This window comes from Podarcis erhardii (genome assembly GCF_964252035.2).
Source record: "Podarcis erhardii genome assembly, chromosome: 4".
In the NCBI taxonomy this organism is placed as follows: Eukaryota; Metazoa; Chordata; class Lepidosauria; order Squamata; family Lacertidae; genus Podarcis; species Podarcis erhardii.
In genome coordinates this window covers 100,822,477-100,840,402 of record NC_138508.1, presented here as the reverse complement: position 1 = coordinate 100,840,402, position 17,926 = coordinate 100,822,477, and the positions used below count along the sequence as shown (strand labels likewise).

At 44.0% G+C, this 17,926-nt stretch overlaps 1 protein-coding gene across 5 annotated transcripts in view; it reads left to right on the top strand.

The window, feature by feature from the left end:
• The window catches only part of LOC309339851 (uncharacterized protein), a 160,648-nt gene that overhangs the window by 79,347 nt on the left and 63,375 nt on the right, over nucleotides 1-17,926 (top strand). Inside the window, exons 4-5 of one of the 5 annotated variants that reach the window (XR_014155561.1) lie at nucleotides 14,809-14,945; nucleotides 17,042-17,364. The exons of the other annotated variants lie outside the window; for them this stretch is intronic. The gene's annotated coding sequence lies outside the window, so the exon portion shown is untranslated. Of the gene's footprint in view, nucleotides 1-14,808; nucleotides 14,946-17,041; nucleotides 17,365-17,926 lie in introns of those variants that run through there. 5 annotated transcript variants of the gene reach the window in all.

Sequence of the window (17,926 nt, the reverse complement as noted above, 5' to 3'; positions counted from 1 at the left end):
TCTTAGTTTGAGTAGGTAAGAAATACACAATTTGTTGTTTTCCTCAGAAAAAAGGAAATTTGTAAAGGGGGGGTTGTTCCCTTTCTTTAACAGTAACGAAGGTTACAACTAAATTCAGCATGCAGTACTGGGAGAATTATATGCTGCAAGAGAAAATCATTGTGTGTTTATTTAAATAACCAAATAATTAAGCATTAAACATAACTGAAAAAGATATAAACTATTCAAAACCATACATCCAATGCTCCTTTGTCCTTCCTCTTAATTATGCAGTCTTTATGATAGATATTTTAATGTACGCAAATGATGGTTTGGGCACTTTCACCCCCTGTCACAAATACGTTTTTTCTTAAACCAGTAACAGAATGAGGTGTTTGTTGTTTTATTTATTAACAATTACTGTTCAGAGCATTGGTATGGCTGCAAATGAATGCATAGAATTTCTGGACCTGAGTGCTGGTGATCTATTGCATTCTCTGCTTATTCACATACTGATGGCAGGCAAATCTTATTGATTTCTATTTAAAGATAAGGAAAGTGAATTTGAATCCAAGTAAAGTAGGAAAAGGGAAAGTAGGAAAGGGAAAAAGCTCAGCCTCTGAAACTTGGATGTTACTGTGGATGTCAGAGAATTGGACTCTAAGAAGAGACAAATATGGAGATTCTCTGTATTCACAGGATTGTTCAGTGTTCAGAACAGGAATTCCTTGAACTGCATGCAACCCATAGGCATTCACAGCATGTGTGTTTTTACGTGTAATTAATTGTGAGTAATTAATTACTTTGAGGAGTGGTAGAATTGCCGCCTCCTTCAAGATGGCTGAGACCACTCCCCAGGGGTGTAGGAAGGGGGGCAGTGGGGGCTGTTGTGTATTGAGTCAAAGGATTTTATATCTGTATTATTATTGTCTGTATTTGCATTAGGGTAAAGTAACTGCCTTTTGGTTCCAGAGGGTACAGCTACTATTGGTTCATTTAAGCTGCTGTATTTGGATCCTCTGTCTTATTGGTTGCCTCCAAAAGGCAGGACTGTGATTGCCTGATATTGTTCCCTCCAAAATGTATCCTTTCTAGCTAGTTCCCTGTCCCTATGAATGTAGCTCTCCCCTCCTCAAGTTTCAGTCTTGTTGCGTTAATAAAGAAGTGTTACTAGAGAACTGTCTCCAGCATATTATGTCAAGAGAGCTGAAATCACAAACCCCACGTCACAACAGGGGCAACCACCCCGGGTGCCCTCACTGAGGGGGGTGACATTAAGCGCACTGCCCACCTGCGACTCCCAAGCCTACTACGCTGAGCCATCAGTGTAAGCGGGGAACAGCGCCACTTTGCCGGTGCCATTCCCCCCTTCACCCTTCGTTTTGACAGCATGGAGGAGTCTTGGGAGTTGCGGGTGGGCGGCGGGCCGAATGTCCGCCATGGGTGGCTTGCTCCGCCCCCGTGAGCGGCTCGCCGCTCTGGGCACCCAAGTGGCTATCCCATGTCTGGGAGGGCACCCTCCACACCACGCCCCCCCTCGGGAGCATGCCTGCCCTGGGCAGTGCAGGCGTATGGTCCACCTCTGCCACTCCCTGCCTCAAGAGTGGTCAGGGACAAAGAAGAGTGGTGGGAGGTTTCAGACGAAGGACCCCCAAGGGAAGCTGCAGAGGAGGAAGGCGGGTGGACACGGAAGACAGGTCAGAGGAGGAAGGAGGGTGGGATGCTGGACAGTTTAAGGCTGCTTGGAAGACATCTGACTCAGGAGGAGATTTAAAAGGAAGTGGGAGTGGCAGACAGGACGCGGGTGGCACTGTGGGTTAAACCACAGAGCCTAGGGCTTGCCGATCAGAAGGTCGGAGGTTCGAATCCCTGCCACAGGGTGAGCTCCCGTTGCTCGGTTCCTTCTCCTGCCAGCCTAGCAGTTCGAAATCACGTCAAAGTGCAGATAGATAAATAGGTACCGCTCCAGCGGGAAGGTCAACGGCATTTCCGTGCGCTGCTCTGGTTCACCAGGAGCAGCTTAGTCATGCTGGCCACATGACCCGGAAGCTGTAAGCCGGCTCCCTCGGCCAATAAAGCGAGATGAGCGCCACAACCCCAGAGTCAGTCACGGCTGGGCCTAATGGTCAGGGGTCCCTTTACCTTTACCTAGGAGTGGCAGGCAGGCAGTCTTGGAAACTGTGCTACTGGGGGCAAGGTGTGCCCTGTGGTGCTCTCTGATAGTATGCTGTTTTTCCTAATAAAAAACTAACTGCTGATCTGTATATGAACCAGCCCTGGAAAAAATGCATTGGCTGCACCCTGTATCCACCCAGTTGGCAAACTTTAGTAAGGCAAAAGATGCAAGGGTTGAGGGACACACATGGCTGGTCACATTGACACAAGCACCTTGTCCATGTCCTGGGGTCACATCAGCTAAAGCTGAATTTGTGGTGTTATATACATATATAGTGGTACCTCGGGTTAAGTACTTAATTCGTTCCGGAGGTCCGTTCTTAACCTGAAACTGTTCTTAACCTGAGATACCACTTTAGCTATTGGGCCTCCCACTGCTACCCCGTGATTTCTGTTCTCATCCTGAAGCAAAGTTCTTAACCTGAGGTACTATTTCTGGGATAGCGGAGTCTGTAATCTGAAGCGTCTGTAACCTCAAGCGTATGTAACCTGAGGTACTACTGTCTATAGAAAGATAAAGAGAGAATGAATATATGTGCTCCTTCTGATTTGCATTTGCTCATCACTGTAGGAAACCGGCAGAGGCAGAGCCAATCCCAGAGTTTTCCTATAGTAAGGACACTATGCCTTGATGTAGCCTTGTTCTAGGACATTAAGGGGGGTGGCAAGGGGCAGTTGCCAAAATGTGCCCACTACAGAGAGTTCTACCATTATTTCTTTCTTATTGATGACCAAACAGCAGCATAATGTTAAGTTTCTGCTACCACCAGAAAACAGCAAGCATGCCCCCTGAAATGTTAAATAATTTTCACATCTCACCCTAAAAATGTTGCCAGAATGCCCCTGTGTTTACACAGCCACTTAATTGTGTAAATGGAGGGGTACATATCACAAGTACACTAATTTTCATCTGACTTGGAAAATAATTCAGCTTCTTTCTTTCCCTGCCAAACATCCAGGCACCCACCCCCCTAGACACTGATACTCCAAACTCTGCTCACCTTCCTTCCCATCCACCTGTCTGATGATTGCTGCTTTTGTAGTGGCAAGAAAGAAAAAGACCCGTCCCGCCAGCTGAGGAGGTGCAAAACAGAGAAGATCCATTCTGGAGTACCAGATGTTGGCCTCACTTTCTTACCAAAGGCGACCAATGTCCACCCCTGCTCTTTCCTTTGCCACATACATTGCATGAAGTGCAAATAGTTCTGAGAAATGTTGTTTTCCCAAGTGCTACTGACATCCAGGAACTGGATCTGGAACCTTGCTCCTGCCACTAGGCCATATTTTACCTTGCTCCTGAGAGTGCTGCAATGTCATGACTACAAACTCCAAGTCATTTGTGTCCTTAATAGTGCTGTAAGATCACACACTCACCTTTAATTTCATTGAACTCTTTATGTGTGGAAAACTTACAGCTGCAGCAAGATGGAAACACAGCTATTGCTGATAGGGATGAAATCATCATCCCATTAGCAGATTATCAATACTGCTGTCACCTTGAATTAAAGGAGAGACCACCATACCAGTGCTGATTGGAGCCTATTACTTTTCTTATAAGAGCTGGAGATATCTTGCTAGTGATTCCAGTTGATTCATATAATATCAAATTTAAATGATGATGAAATGATCCCGTGCTCATTTTTATTTTTATTTAAATTTCAAGTATTCCATTTCAAACATTTAGCTCTAGTTTCTTACATACAATGCACCTTTTAGAGCAGCAGAGGGCCTGTCTGCAGCATCTTGGCTGCTCTCCACCACAAGGGATGTCTGCAACTATGAGGTAAAATAGAAGGTGGGGGCATGGGCTGAATTTTGGCGTTGCACTGGGCAACAATGACATTTGGGACCCCAAGGTATGTAAAATATACCCAGAGTCGCAAAGTGATTTCATGCTCTTTATTCAGCTCATAGTGGTGAGGAGGAATGAATGAATGTCCCCTCAAAGTATCTGCTTTATATACATTATTTACACAATGGGCTGCACATGATTGGCTAATTCTGGAATTCTACTGTAAGCCAATCAGGTTGTGGATTCACTTATATCTGGAGCATGATTGAGTGGTTCCTGCCAACCAATCATACTGCTGCATTGTTCTAGGACCAATCAGACTGCTGCATTCTGAATCCCATTGTTCTAGGACCAATCAGACGGCTGCAATTTGGATCCTATTGTTCTAGGACCAATCAGACTGCTGCAGTTTGGATCCTATTCAACTCAGTACATAACAGTATGCCACTGCTCTCCTCCTCTGCTTTCAGGCCATGAAAGAGCACAGAGCTTGAGGAACATATTCCAGGTAGAGGCTGAGCACTGGCAGGTACAAGCAGATTCATTATTTTTTTCTAAAACAAAAAACTTTCCAAGTGAGGAGGAGCTGCACCTGAGCAGAGAGGAGAGGGTGCTTTGAAAGCATGGAGCTGTGCTGAAGGGATGGTTTTGTGTTTGTCTGGGTTGGGAGAAGTGTGTGTTTGTGTATGGATGGTTGAAGAATATGTGGAAAGAAAAGATACATCTGGTAGTGATGATCTTAAAAGTTCATTGCCTCACTTCATTTTCTCTCTCTTACATTCTGTAAGTGATGTGGCACTGACCGCCCCCATTGCTATCTCCAACATGTGTTCCCTTGTAGATCCTCTCAGAGGAACATGATCTTTAATGATAGAAGATTTGACTACTCCTGCTTCAAAGTTCTACGTAATGGCGTGGTTATTCAATTTTGCATCAAATTGTAGCAAACCAGTGCCTTGATCCTAAGCATATATTACTTGATTTGAGATCAAACACTTAGCCCTAACCTGGGGTGACAAGGGATCTGATAAGGCAGAATAAGAACCATTTATACATGGGGTGGGGGGAGAGAATGGACAACATAAACCCTTTCCATTAGGCTTCTATGTGCATATATGTGGAAGCCAGGGTGGTCCCCACAAATGCTGTTGAACTACAGCTTCCATCATCCTTGACCATTAGCCCCATCAATTGGGGCTGATGGGAGTTGGAGTTCAGCATTATCTGGAAGGTACCAGGTTGGCTATCCCTGACATAACTCTTTAAAGGAAGCTGGGATTCTACCGATCAGCTGGTGGGAAAGGGGGAATCAGGCCCCAACTTCCTGCTGAATACTGGATAGGTGAAATTCTGGCCTTCAATAAAGACTTATCCATCACACAACCTCAGGTACTGCAATCACAGTGTGTTAATCAAAGCCAGGATGGTACGCACACATACACGCCTTTTGATGTGATCATTTTTTTTCGTATCCAAAGCTCTTTCTGACACATGTAAGATGAAGACAATGTAGAGGCCTCTCTTGTCATTCAGTATCAAGTAATATCGCTCTAGTGGAAAGGCATATTTTCAATCTAATTGGTAAAAATCAGAACGAGAGAGAGCGAGCGCGCAATTTGAAGCACTTTGTTTCCAAACTGCAAGGCATTGAAAATTGAATTCTACACAGAATGAAATATGTTGATTATGTGGAGTGGCAAAAAAGAGGTTGAGCGTTTAGTCGTACTAGGTACGTGATAGTGCTGTAGTAATTTCCCTCCTCTTTTTTTTTTATTGCAGTTCTTGAGCTGTCCAATTGAAGTAAAAATAGTCAACGATGACTATTGCTCATTTGGTTTCCATTGAATATCTGACCAGGGAAATCTGTTCTCTGCATGCACGTTAAAAAAAAAAAAAAAAAGTGGGGGAGCGAGTAATTTGGCTTTGCAAAGAAAATACGTAAGTGCCCTGAGCCAAAGATAAACAGCAAAATGGCAACTCTTCGGTTATCATTCAATGTCATTTCTGCTTTGGCTGCAACCCCACACTAAAAGTCAGATAAATTATTGTCCAGTTTTAGTTCAGTGGCTGGAAAATAAATTACTTGCACATCTCTTGCGAATTAAGTTATCCCTGTGCATGCATATAAATCATACAGAAAGGAAAGAAATTATCCCCAAAATGTTCACAGACCCGTATTCTTCTTGCGTAATAACATACATTTCATCTACTGGAATTTAAAATGGGAGTACAGTTAATATGTTTCCAAGATGACCTTTTATAACACTCTGGATTATTAACTGCTTGAAATCCTGGCCGTGATACGAGACTGCCAAGTTATATATAAAATTCTTAAAACTGTATGATATATCATTTCAATGCAGAAGGAAATTTTATTTTGATATACCTGATTCGTTTTGATGACGATCTGATTTCTGTCTTCTCTACCACTTTGCCATGATCAGTAACTCATAAATGAAATGGGGAAAGGCCAAACAAATTGTGGTTGTCAAGAGAATCTTCAAGAGTATTGATTACATTATTTCAATTTCAGATACAATATAAATCTAATCTGAACACAAGCTACTGAAGTCAGTAGAATTACAGTACAGATGCAATCCAAAATACAGCTTCAGATAAGTTCTGCATAGAAACACCTATAAGGAATTGCATGTATCTCATACATACTGTACATTTCCATGTGTGAAGCATCTTGGCACATACATGTTTACTGCACACATGCACTGTGGAAAGTAATTGCCTACACATGGAGAAAGACGCAAGCATGCTTTGTCATGCTTTTATAGGGTTACAAGCTTGGGGGGTCAGAGAAATGCCGTGGGGGTAGTGTATCTTGATTTCAGAAAGGTTCTTTTTACAAAGTCCCCGATGATAGTCTTGCGAAGAAGCTGGCAAAACACGGGCAATGGGAGTTTGCCTTCCTCTTCTCGGTGCAGCTTCCTCAGAATCTGTTCCAGAGGGTTTGGGGAACCAGCAAGAGCAGATTTTGAGGACATGCACCAAAATGCTGGTGGTTTTTCATGAGCATTAAACACACACACACGCTGCTGCAGAAATGTGTTGAACTCAATTTAAGGTTGCAAAAATGAGAAATGGGGGGGGGGGGGACTGAAACTGAAAGATCCTTCCACACTTTCCCCCAAGTAAATGGATAGAGGATTGCAACCTAAGAGTTATATGCACCGACTACGAGGAGCCCTACTGGGCCAAACTAAAGATCCATCCCATTCAGTCTTTTGTTTCCAACAGCGCCCCTCCCAATGCAACAGGGAAGAATGGTGCTCCCCACCAGTTGCTCTAGCAATGGAATGAATAGCAGCCACTTCTGAAATACCTGTGTCTGCCATGGCTATTTATTGCATGCTATATGTAGACAGGTATGGGGAGATAATAGTAATTAACCTCTTTATGCATGCTTGCCCATGGATGATGGTCACACTCACACACAACTTATAAAGATTTTATCACTTAAAAGACAATGTGAAAATCCCCTTTGGTTAATCTCTGCTGCATTAAAAAAAGTGTCCAGACCTTTCTACTGATTTGAACTCACGGGGGGGAATTTATTTGCTTCAGTGACCAGATTATTGCCTTTACCCCGATGCCTCATTAAAATGTCTGGATTTGAGTCACACATAGCTGATGAGCCAACATTGATTCCCTCTAGTTTACAACATGAATGAACATTTTTTATTTGGTAACTGATGTATTTTTAAAAGCCTATGGATTGCACAGAGGAACAGGCTCCTCTTAAACCCTCTTCCTAATTTGGATTCACATCTTTAGCATTAACAATTCAGTGTTATCTGTCTTATAGCAGTAGGTTTAAACACTTAAAATGCAGGTCTGTCTTCAAAAACAACACAATTAGAAAATCTTCCACTCTGTGACCCAGACTGCATCCTTGTGAAAGATTTAAGTTACATGGCTTTGCCTGTTAGGACAACATGATTTATCCTCTCAGTGGGGCTTTTAACATCTACCACGGATTATGCACTACACAGCAATTAACCAATTTTTCTATTTTATTTTGAGTTCTCTTCACTGTAATGCCCAGCTACCCCATTTCGCAATGTTATCGCGTTGTGTGTATTCCCATCATCTCCAACAGCAAAATCACATGGAACATGAAATCACAATGTAATGTCAGTCTTATAAGGGAGAAGAAAGCCAGTGTGGTGTAGTGGTTAAGAGCAGTAGTCTCGTAATATGGTGAACCGGGTTTGCTTCCCCACTCCTCCACATGCAGCTGCTGGGTAACCTTGGGCCAGTCACACTTCTCTGAAGTCTCTCAGCCTCACTGACCTCACAGAGTGTTTGTTGTGGGGGAGGAAGGGAAAGGAGATTGTTAGCCGCTTTGAGACTCCTTAAAGGGAGTGAAAGGCGGGATATCAAATCTAAACTCTTCTTCTTCTTAATCCCCAATGCCACACATAACACTTCTCTCCACCCAGAGACATAATGGTTCAATGCAATGTGACCTGGACATGGAGATGAGTGTGTTGCCTGGTGTTGTGCTTTATTTATTTTTGTGGTATATCAAGAAAGGCTGGCAGGGAGAAACAGAACCATGGACCTGGCCTCAGAAGTGGCAGTGCTACCATGTCCCAAGATGGTGAAGGGTAGGGAAGAGAAGAGATGAAGTTTGAGTGGTTTGGATTCTCTGGCATCCCATGCAGCAATGCTGTTCACAGCCCCTCCCCTCCCCACCAGACATTCCTGCTTCTTTCCACTCCTGAATTCCAGTTTAGCCATAATTTCTACAAATCATTCCAGAATTAGACCATGCCCACAGTTTACTATCCATTTTTTCCCCAAAAAACAAAAATAACACAAAGGTTTCCTTCTCTTAATTTGAATATAATATTTATATTATGGAGCACATGTACACATTGAGAGATCAGCAGCGGGGGGGGGGGGATCCTAAATGGGCTCATATGCAAAGACCCTCATATTCACAAAATATTCACACAAAAAGAAGCTTGATATAACTATATCTGCAAGTGCATTGAGACCAGGGTGTGTGTTTGTATGCTTTGCTGCAAGTCCAATTTGCTGGTCCCCTTTCCCCACCTGGAAAAATAAAGGAACGTTATATCTGTTTTGCCTTTTGGTAGGGGAGGGCATATAAGAAAACTGGTTAACATGCACTGGAGTACAGTGGATTTATTCCACCCACTTGCATCTCTAGAGCTTAAATAGTAAAGTCTGACAAGGGCAAAATAATCTTCTCTCCAGTGCATATACATACATACGTGTGTGTGTGTGTGTGTGTGTGTGTGTGTGTGTGTATGGATACAAAACCCCATGGAACTGCTTCCGATCCATTTCCCTCACAACTCGCTATAACAAATAGTTGAGTTTGAGTTGCACCTGCTCTATAGTAAGTCAAGCCAAATCTATTGTGAGATAAAATATTCCTACTTTTTTATATCTAAAGAAAACTGATAGGGGCAGCTTACTAACATAGTCACCTTCAGAAACCTGGTGCAGAACAGGTTATTGACAAGCAATGGATACAGCATCCCAATGAAAGAAAAGAGCCTTCGAGACTATTCAAGGGCAGGGGGAGGAAGAAGACAAGCGACTCCTGCTGCAGTTCCCTCTGCTGCACTACTAAAAGCAGTTTGGCTGTTTTTCACCCTGCCAGCTTTGCAAGGGGACTTTCTTAATGATCCCTAGCGTGAGAATTGGTGCTGTCCACATATGCTGCACAAGCACATGTCTGCTCAGATGAATTCCCATTGAGTTCCATGGGACTTGCTAAGGGGGAGAGTCACAAGTGGGGACCGGGAGGGTGACTGGCCCAAGGTCACCCAGTGAGCTTCATAGCCGAGTGGGGATTTGCACCCCGGTCCCCCTAGTCCTAGTCCATGTGTTGAGACAGCTTGTACCTGAATTTAGTGTAATGAGTGGATGAGCTTCTAAACAGGAGTGAATGGAGGGGAAGGGTGGTGGTGCTTACCTGGCCTCCCAGCACAGGTATCACTACAAGTTACCGGCAAGGTGGGATGAGGTGATGAGAAGGCTGCTGTGGCACAGATATCGCAGCAGAGCCAACCCAGTGCTCTCACCAGAGCATTCACACCTCCCTGCCACCTCCCAACTCTCCCTCTTGTACCACAATGCCTGGTCAATGTCTCTGGATAGGATAAAGTATATTGCAATGGTTTCAAGGGTCTTTTGGGGAAGCACTGCTGGTGAAAGGGCTTACAGGGAACAGCTGGCTCTAATTTACCAGCTGAGCCTGAATGTTGGCTGAGATCATTAGATAGGAAAACTCCAGAAGGAGATGAGGGGTAGGCAGCTCAGGGTGTGCTCAATTTCCCTTTTCTCTCTGCCTGTCTCTCTTTCATTATTTGAGCTGAAGTTTCGCTTTGAAAACTCAACTCTGAAGAGTAAAAGCCTGAGAGGACGCTCTATGTGATCCTCTCGTGAAGCAGGAAAGCTTGTGAGGGCACCTCATAAACAGGAGCTTTTGAGATTCCTGTTTGTTTGTTTATTTATTTATTTGTTTGTTTGCCAGAAAATCAAAGCACTCTGCTGATGCAAAAATATATATATATAAAAAAATCCAAACAGAAAACAGTGAAACGAGCGAGGCTTCTGCCAGTCCTGTGGAGAAAGCTCAGCTTAACGCTGAGGGCTTGCTGGTTCATTAGAGAGTTAAATCAGCCATCTGCAGCTGCCTTATTTCTTCCCCTGCCCCACTTTCCTCTGTTTTGCATAACAGTCTGTGTGGGTTTTGAATGGTATCTAATAAATAGCCATACAAAAAGGGCACCAAAATTAACAAAGGAAGACACTTCTAGAAGCCACTCCATATGGGTCAAAAAAACACACCCCTCTATCAAGTGAAGAAGACACATGAACATTTCTTTTATCTATTTGCTTTTCATTTTTCCTTGATGAAACACACTTAATGAACTGTTTAATGCTGATGACTGAGGGAGCCAATTTAATTAGCCACCCTATCAGAAATCTACTTACAAAACCTTGCCTGTTGCAATTTGTAATCACTTCTATGATTGTCTCCAGACAAAAACCAAAAACCAAAAAAACCCCAAGTGACATCCTTTCTTGGCCAGTTTTCCTTGTCTGCTGCTGCATTGTGGGCCAATTATTTCTCATTTTTCAACATACGGAGACAGCAAAGCACTGTTTGGCTGCCTCATACAACTTGTTTAAATGCATGTTCTAGAGTTGAGCTTCAGCTTACAGGCCATGGAAATGTATTTTTTGTCTTCTGGTTCAGCCCCTCAGTTTCTACCACTAACTAGCTGGACACCATGGGAAGCTCACAGCAGGGAGATAGCCATGTCCTGTTCTTTTCCTCTAGCACAGGGGTTTCCAAACTGTGGCCTGTGAACTCCTTCACCCAAGTGGTCCACAGCACATCTGTGAAGAATGGCAGGGACAGGGGCTGGGAATGGTGGAAGCTGCAGCTGCTGAGTCACTCTCAGAAGCCAGTGGTCTACCCACAAGATGAGCAGGATGGACCAGAAGTGAAGGGGGGGAGAGAAGCACTTGAGTGGAGTGGAGAAGATTAGGTGTGTGAAAGACAGAGCAGGAGAAAGTGACTTGAAAGGAGTGGAAAGGATTAAGAACCAGAAAAAACCCAAGAGCTGGTAAATTAATAGAAATCAATGAAATAAGCAATGAAAACACAAATTATCCAGCACGGTGCATTACAGTTGCTACAACAGGAGTAAAAACCACTAAGTGGTTCACCAAAACTCCCAGGGATTTCCAAGTGGTCCATGGCGGAGGATAGGGGATTTTGGGAGCCACTGTTATAGCATATTGTTGTGAGGAGGATTTTTTGCCAGGTTGTATGCCAAGACCCTTCTGACCCCTCCATTACAGTGGTACCTCAGGTTACAAATGCTTCAGGTTACAGACTCCTCTAACCTGGAAGTAGTATCTCGGGTTAAGAACTTTACCTCACGATGAGAACAGAAATTGTGCGGCAGCGGCAGGAGGCCCCATGAGCTAAAGTGGTACCTCAGGTTAAGAACGGTTTCAGGTTAAGAATGGACCTCCGGAACGAATTAAGTTCTTAACCAGAGGTACCACTGTACAATAGAGTCCTCTTTCATTTGTTCATAAAACAATCTCAATTGTCTCATGCCAGATTTCACTATAGCACCATTTAAACTTCTGTAATGGGGGGGGGCCTTCTTTTTCTTTTTAAAAATGAACTAATTAAGCTGTTGCGAGAACGTAACAAAAACGGAACAGGCCCCCAATGCCTCGACATGTTCTAAAACATATGTTTTGCACATATAGTGCTATAACTCAAATGGAAAGATCTCTGGGCAGGGTCGTGGTTATGATCCACTGGGAAGTTGATTTCACGAACTTAATTTATTTTAATGAGCAAACCTGTTTTGTCTGGGAAGCACCAGACGAGAACTAGTAATTATGAAAACTCTCCACTGTTCATCATGATGAGGAATATATCACAATTACTTTCATTTTTCAAAAGATTTACTGCTTTCCCTCTATTGGCTTTGCCAAATCACATCTCCTCATGGCCCTTAATCCCCTTTCAACTTGCCAAAACTTGTAAGAGCAGGTAGAATACTGCCAAATAGAGGATGTCTCACCACAAGATTCCTTTAAAATTGACATCATAGTAGGCCCTCTATGTAAGTGGTCTCTAAGGCTAGGCTGGCTGGCTCCCATACCCCACAACTGTCCCCTTTTAAGTGGGACATCCTGGATCACAGAAGCCAATCCCTGCTTGGATCCAGGAATGTCCCATTTAAGACTGGCACCCTGACATGAGTCACCAGGGTTGGACCTGACTCGGGGGAGGCCATGGCAAGCGAAGGTCGGAAGGGAGAACAAGAAAGCAGGGAGTGGTGGGCAAGAGCAGGTGCGTGGTGGGGGCAGTGGGATGGTGAGAGGCTGTGTGTCCCTATTTGCCCTCCCCAAATGTTGGAAGGTTGGGGCTACCTCCCTGAGCTAGCTGTTCTATCCAGGCCAAGAGAGGTTGGTCAGTAGGACAGGCTTTATAACCACGCTGATTGAAGGCCAGGCTGCTCCCTCCCTGCACAGGCAGACTTTAGTAATCTTTCACAATATGCCACCTTGTGCGCGGCCAAACATTAGTGCTCCAAAATGAATCTTCTCAAGTATAATATTGTGCCCTCTCGGCTCAGGGAACCATTCTAAATCTGGTGCTGCTCCCTGATAGGGAGGTCAGACCCTAATGTCAGCGAGTAAGCCTTTATGAGCTCACCAAGTACATCTCTCCTGAGGCCTGACCTATCCAGATAGAGAGCCTGGCCTATGAGTGGGTGTCTCTAAGTCCTGCCTGCTTGCAAGTGTGGTCTTTAAGTGGAATGGAACATCGAGCTAGAACATCAGTTAGAGGAGGCAGTCAAGTGGACTTCTGACCCTGCTTCTCTTTTTTGTGAATGAAGGTCCCATGGGAAGGGTGCTAATCTGGAAGGAAGCTTCCAAAGGCAAACCCCATGTAGGAAAATTGGTTTTCACTGCCAAGCTATTTAACATGGAACGTCCATATTTACACTAATAGAAGAGAATTTAATCAAAAAGGAAATCCAGAAATCTTTTTGCCTGCCACCTACTGTGAGTGCTTACCCATAGTTGAAGATTTGCCATAGGTTCATCATACAAAGTCATAAGGTTTACTGTCAAGTGATTAAGCAAGCAGTCCAACCTTGCTTATGCTGGGTTGAGAGGGGTTTTGGAATCAGTGATGGTGTCCTGCTGCCAAGTTCTCCAGACTAAGCTAGCCTCCCACTGGCTGCCAGATGTATAGAAGGGCAGGCCCCAGGCCTGCTTGTAGGATTCCCTCCAGCCACAGGCAATGGAAACAGTTGAAATGGGTTGTTCTGCAGGTGGGAAGGTCGGGGGCTGAGCCAGCCCAGAGTTTGCTGTTTCCCAAGCTGGTCTCACTACTGTCGCATGACAGCATCAAGCCTGGCCCTGGACAGATCAGGGTCAATGTCCTGCCTCTTCTCCTTCCACTATGGCCACAGTACAAAGCCCCACTGGCAGGAGGGGGTAGGATTGCACCCCAAAGGGAAAGGTAGATCACCCTTTTCAGGCATTCACTCCAAATGTGGTTAAAGGGCAATGGGGCCACACACAGAAACTGTCAGGATTTTCATTCTCTCCCGTGCTGCAGTGTGTGTGTGACTACTAGATCACATGCTCTGTGTGTTGACATTCCATTCTTTGGAAGCATGGGAACAGAAGGAATTATGCGTTGCTTCCATCTTCTTTGTTCACAGCCATGATTCTGTGTCTGTATATAGTGTAAATAAATACGTAGTTTAGATAGTTTAGTAGTTTAGATCTACGGATGGTTCATTCTTCTTGCTGTGCTATGCCACATTAGTGTGCATAAATCAAGCTGGTTTATGTCGCTGAAGGGCACACTGGAATGAAGGGATGTGCCATTCCAGAGTTGTGCTTACCGGGAGGACACTCGGAAAGGTCAGGGAGACTGAGGGGGCCTCCGGGTGACCCCAGAGCAGCCTAAATCCCAACAAATGGTAGCAGAGGATGCTTTCGATCCACACCCCTGCAAGTGATTTCCTTGTGTTAAGTGGGAAAGTCTGAAGGGGTGGTGTAAGCACATTCAGATGAAAGGGATTAGAAGTCTTCCTGCACTCAGGAATTCCCATTTGTGCAGAACCCCCAATAATGGTAATGATGGTATGCACATTCCACTGAACATGCCATCTTTTTTCTGCCCTTCCCACTTAACACAGGAAGACTGTGGTGGAGTGGAGGTGGGGGAAATTGTGAGAAGTGATTGCATCCACCAGGACACTGGGTGCGGGTCTAGTATATGGAATTCCATCCCACATAAATGATTTCAGATAACACCTGGTCCGGTATAATGCCTGGTGAGGTTTCAGAAGTTGACCAGAAACATGATGACTCCCAGCCTTTACTAGATGGATATGGGAGGCCTTTCTTGAAGTAACCCAGTTCCTGGCTATTCAGAGCTCTAAAGGTAAATAAAATTAAATTAAAATTAAAATAGTCCTTTGAAATAATGGGTAACATATGAAACTGATCAATGACTGCTTAATTTTTCATTGAAGGAGGTTCTGCTCCAACAGTGATGAAGAGGAGAAATAGAAATACTTTATTGTCACTGTACCACTTGTTTACAGTGAGATTAAGCGAGCTCCCCTCCCCCCCAATCTCTCAGTCCTTGTTACACTCTGTGTGCTGTCGTACGACCACCAACCCCAAACGTCGGCTGCAATGTTGCTGTCTTCCATTCAGCAGCCTCATGACCCATGGGTAGAAACTGTTCTTTAACCTGTTGGTCTGGCGTATCATGCTTCTATATCTCCTGCCCGGATTAAAAAGGTGCTGCAGGGTGTGAGTCATCCCTGAGAATGTTCCTCGTTCTTCTGAGGCAACGGTCTCCTGCGATAACATCTAGCGGACTCAGGCGACAGCCCATGATATCATGTGCTGTCTTCACCACCTTCTGTAGGGACTTTCTGTCCATGGCTGTCAAACCAGTGTTGTTGTTGTTTAGTCGTGTCCGACTCTTCATGACCCCATGGACCAGAGCACGCCAGGCACTTCTGTCTTCCACTGCCTCCCGCAGTTTGGTCAAACCAGTGTACCACACCGTAATACAGTATGAGACAACACTTTCTATCATGGACCGATAGAAGGAAATCATCAGTTACTGTCTAACATTGTTCTTTCACAAGACCCTAAGGAAATGAAGTCTCTGTTGGGCCTTCCTAACCACCTGAGCTGTATTGACCTTCCACGTAAGGTCTTCACTAAGATGGACTCCCAGGAATTTAAAGAAAGAGACTCTCTCCACACAGCCACCCCCCCTCCGATATACAACGGGGCTAGCTCCCCTCTCTTCCTCCGAAAGTCCAACACCATCTCCTTTGTCTTGCCAATGTTTAGGTGCAGATTGTTCTCTGAGCCATGCGGATACCTTTTGAACCTCCCCCTGTATGCAGATTCATCTCCGCCTGTAATTAAACCCATTATGGTGGTGTTATCAGCAAACTTAATAATTGCAGTAGAAGGGTCAGATGAAATGCAATCATATGTATACAACGAATACAGATATGGACTTAGCATGCATCCCTGTGGAGTGCCAGTGCGAGCTTCAGGGAGAAACCACCAGCAGCCTGTACACCTGAGGCATGATGTCAGATCAGAGATGGTTTTGTGCCAGGGGGGAAACAGCAAGCAATTGCTGCCATGAGACAGAAGGGGGGGGGGGAGACAAGTGCTGGTTTTGTGTATCAGAGTGCCCAGCCGGGGTTCACTAAGCCAGATGGTAAGTAAGCATTTAATTCCATTTCCTCACTGACTCGTATATTTTCTCTGTTGCCTTGGCTCCTTGACAGATTGATTAGCAGACAGTGTTTTTATTTTGATCTTAAATAAATTCAGAGGAATTAAAATAATGAGCACAGTTATTTTGTGTTTCTTTTTTAATTGTGTAGTAATTAAGTTTTATTTTCTCTGGGTTGGATTAATGTGTGCTCCCTTGCTGTTAATGTTAATGCAAAATGAATATCCATGGAACCGAGTAGGTATTTTTAGAATGGCCCTGATGTAATGAAAAACAGAACGAGGGAGGTTTGTGCTCAATCAAACATGGTGTTATGCAATTTCTGCAATGCAATCTTAAAGGTGTGTGATATATATATATATATATATATATATATATATATATATATATATTCCACAACCCCCTTTATCAAATCTGCACTTTCCAAATGATGTGGGAACTGAAACACAGCGATCCTTTGAAATTCACACTTATCTGAATTTTGTGATGCAATTCTCCAACCAATGTTTACATAAATAAATACATGAGGGAGGTGCATAAAAATGATTATAATAGCGAAAATAGAATTATAGCAGGAGTTTCTGCTTGCAAAAAAATGTGCACACTAGTCAAAAACTGCATACAAAAATGTGTACTTTAAAAGAAATGCATACAACATGCTGACCAGTCTTCACCAGGAAATGAATGTGGAGTACTGAATTAAAAATTGGAAAAATGAGAAATAGAGAGAACCAAATCTGACAGCTCCTTTCATTCTTTGTTAGGACCCATTGAACCAGAAAGGACCCCCTTGTTACCAGGATTAGGGGTGTGGAAAATCCCAACCTCCAGAAGTTGCTATCTGTATTTTTATTTCCTTTGAAATCCCTCGAATGTATTTTTTCTAAGAAGGGAGCTTCCACGGTTACCTCTAGGTTTTGCTTTTGGCAGAAATTGGTCACAGTCCTCCCAGATCTTATACACTGTGGTGAAAATTTTGCTAACAGCTTTATCGGGATATGCAATATTGGTGAAAAACTGATGATACAACTTCGTTATTAAACATGCATTGTTGTTGTTGTTTAGTTGTTTAGTCGTGTCCGACTCTTTGTGACCCCATGAACCAGAACACACCAGGCACCTCCTGTCTTCCACTGCCTCCTGCAGTTTGGTCAAACTCACGTTAGTAGCTTCGAGAACACTGTCCCACCATCTCGTCCTCTGTCCCCTTCTCCTTGTGCCCTCAATCTTTCCCAACATCAGGGTCTTTTCCAGGGAGTCTTCTCTTCTCATGAGGTAGCCAAATATTGGAGCCTCATCTGTCCTTCCAGTGAGTACTTGGGGCTGATTTCCTTCAGAATGGAGAGGTTTGATCTTCTTGCAGTCCATGGGACTCTCAAGAGTCTCCTCCAGCACCATAATTCAAAAGCATCAATTCTTCAACGATCAGCCTACTTTATGGTTCAGCTCCAAAGAAGGCTGATCGCCGAAGAATTGTTGCTTTTGAATTATGGTGCTGGAGGAGACTCTTGAGAGTCCCATGGACTGCAAGAAGATCAAACTGTTATGCAGGTCCAAGATTATGATACACACAATGCCAATGAAAGCTCTTGTTAGACCTACTACTGCAACTTTCATGTTTAGGTAAGCAACTGACAAAATGGATCATT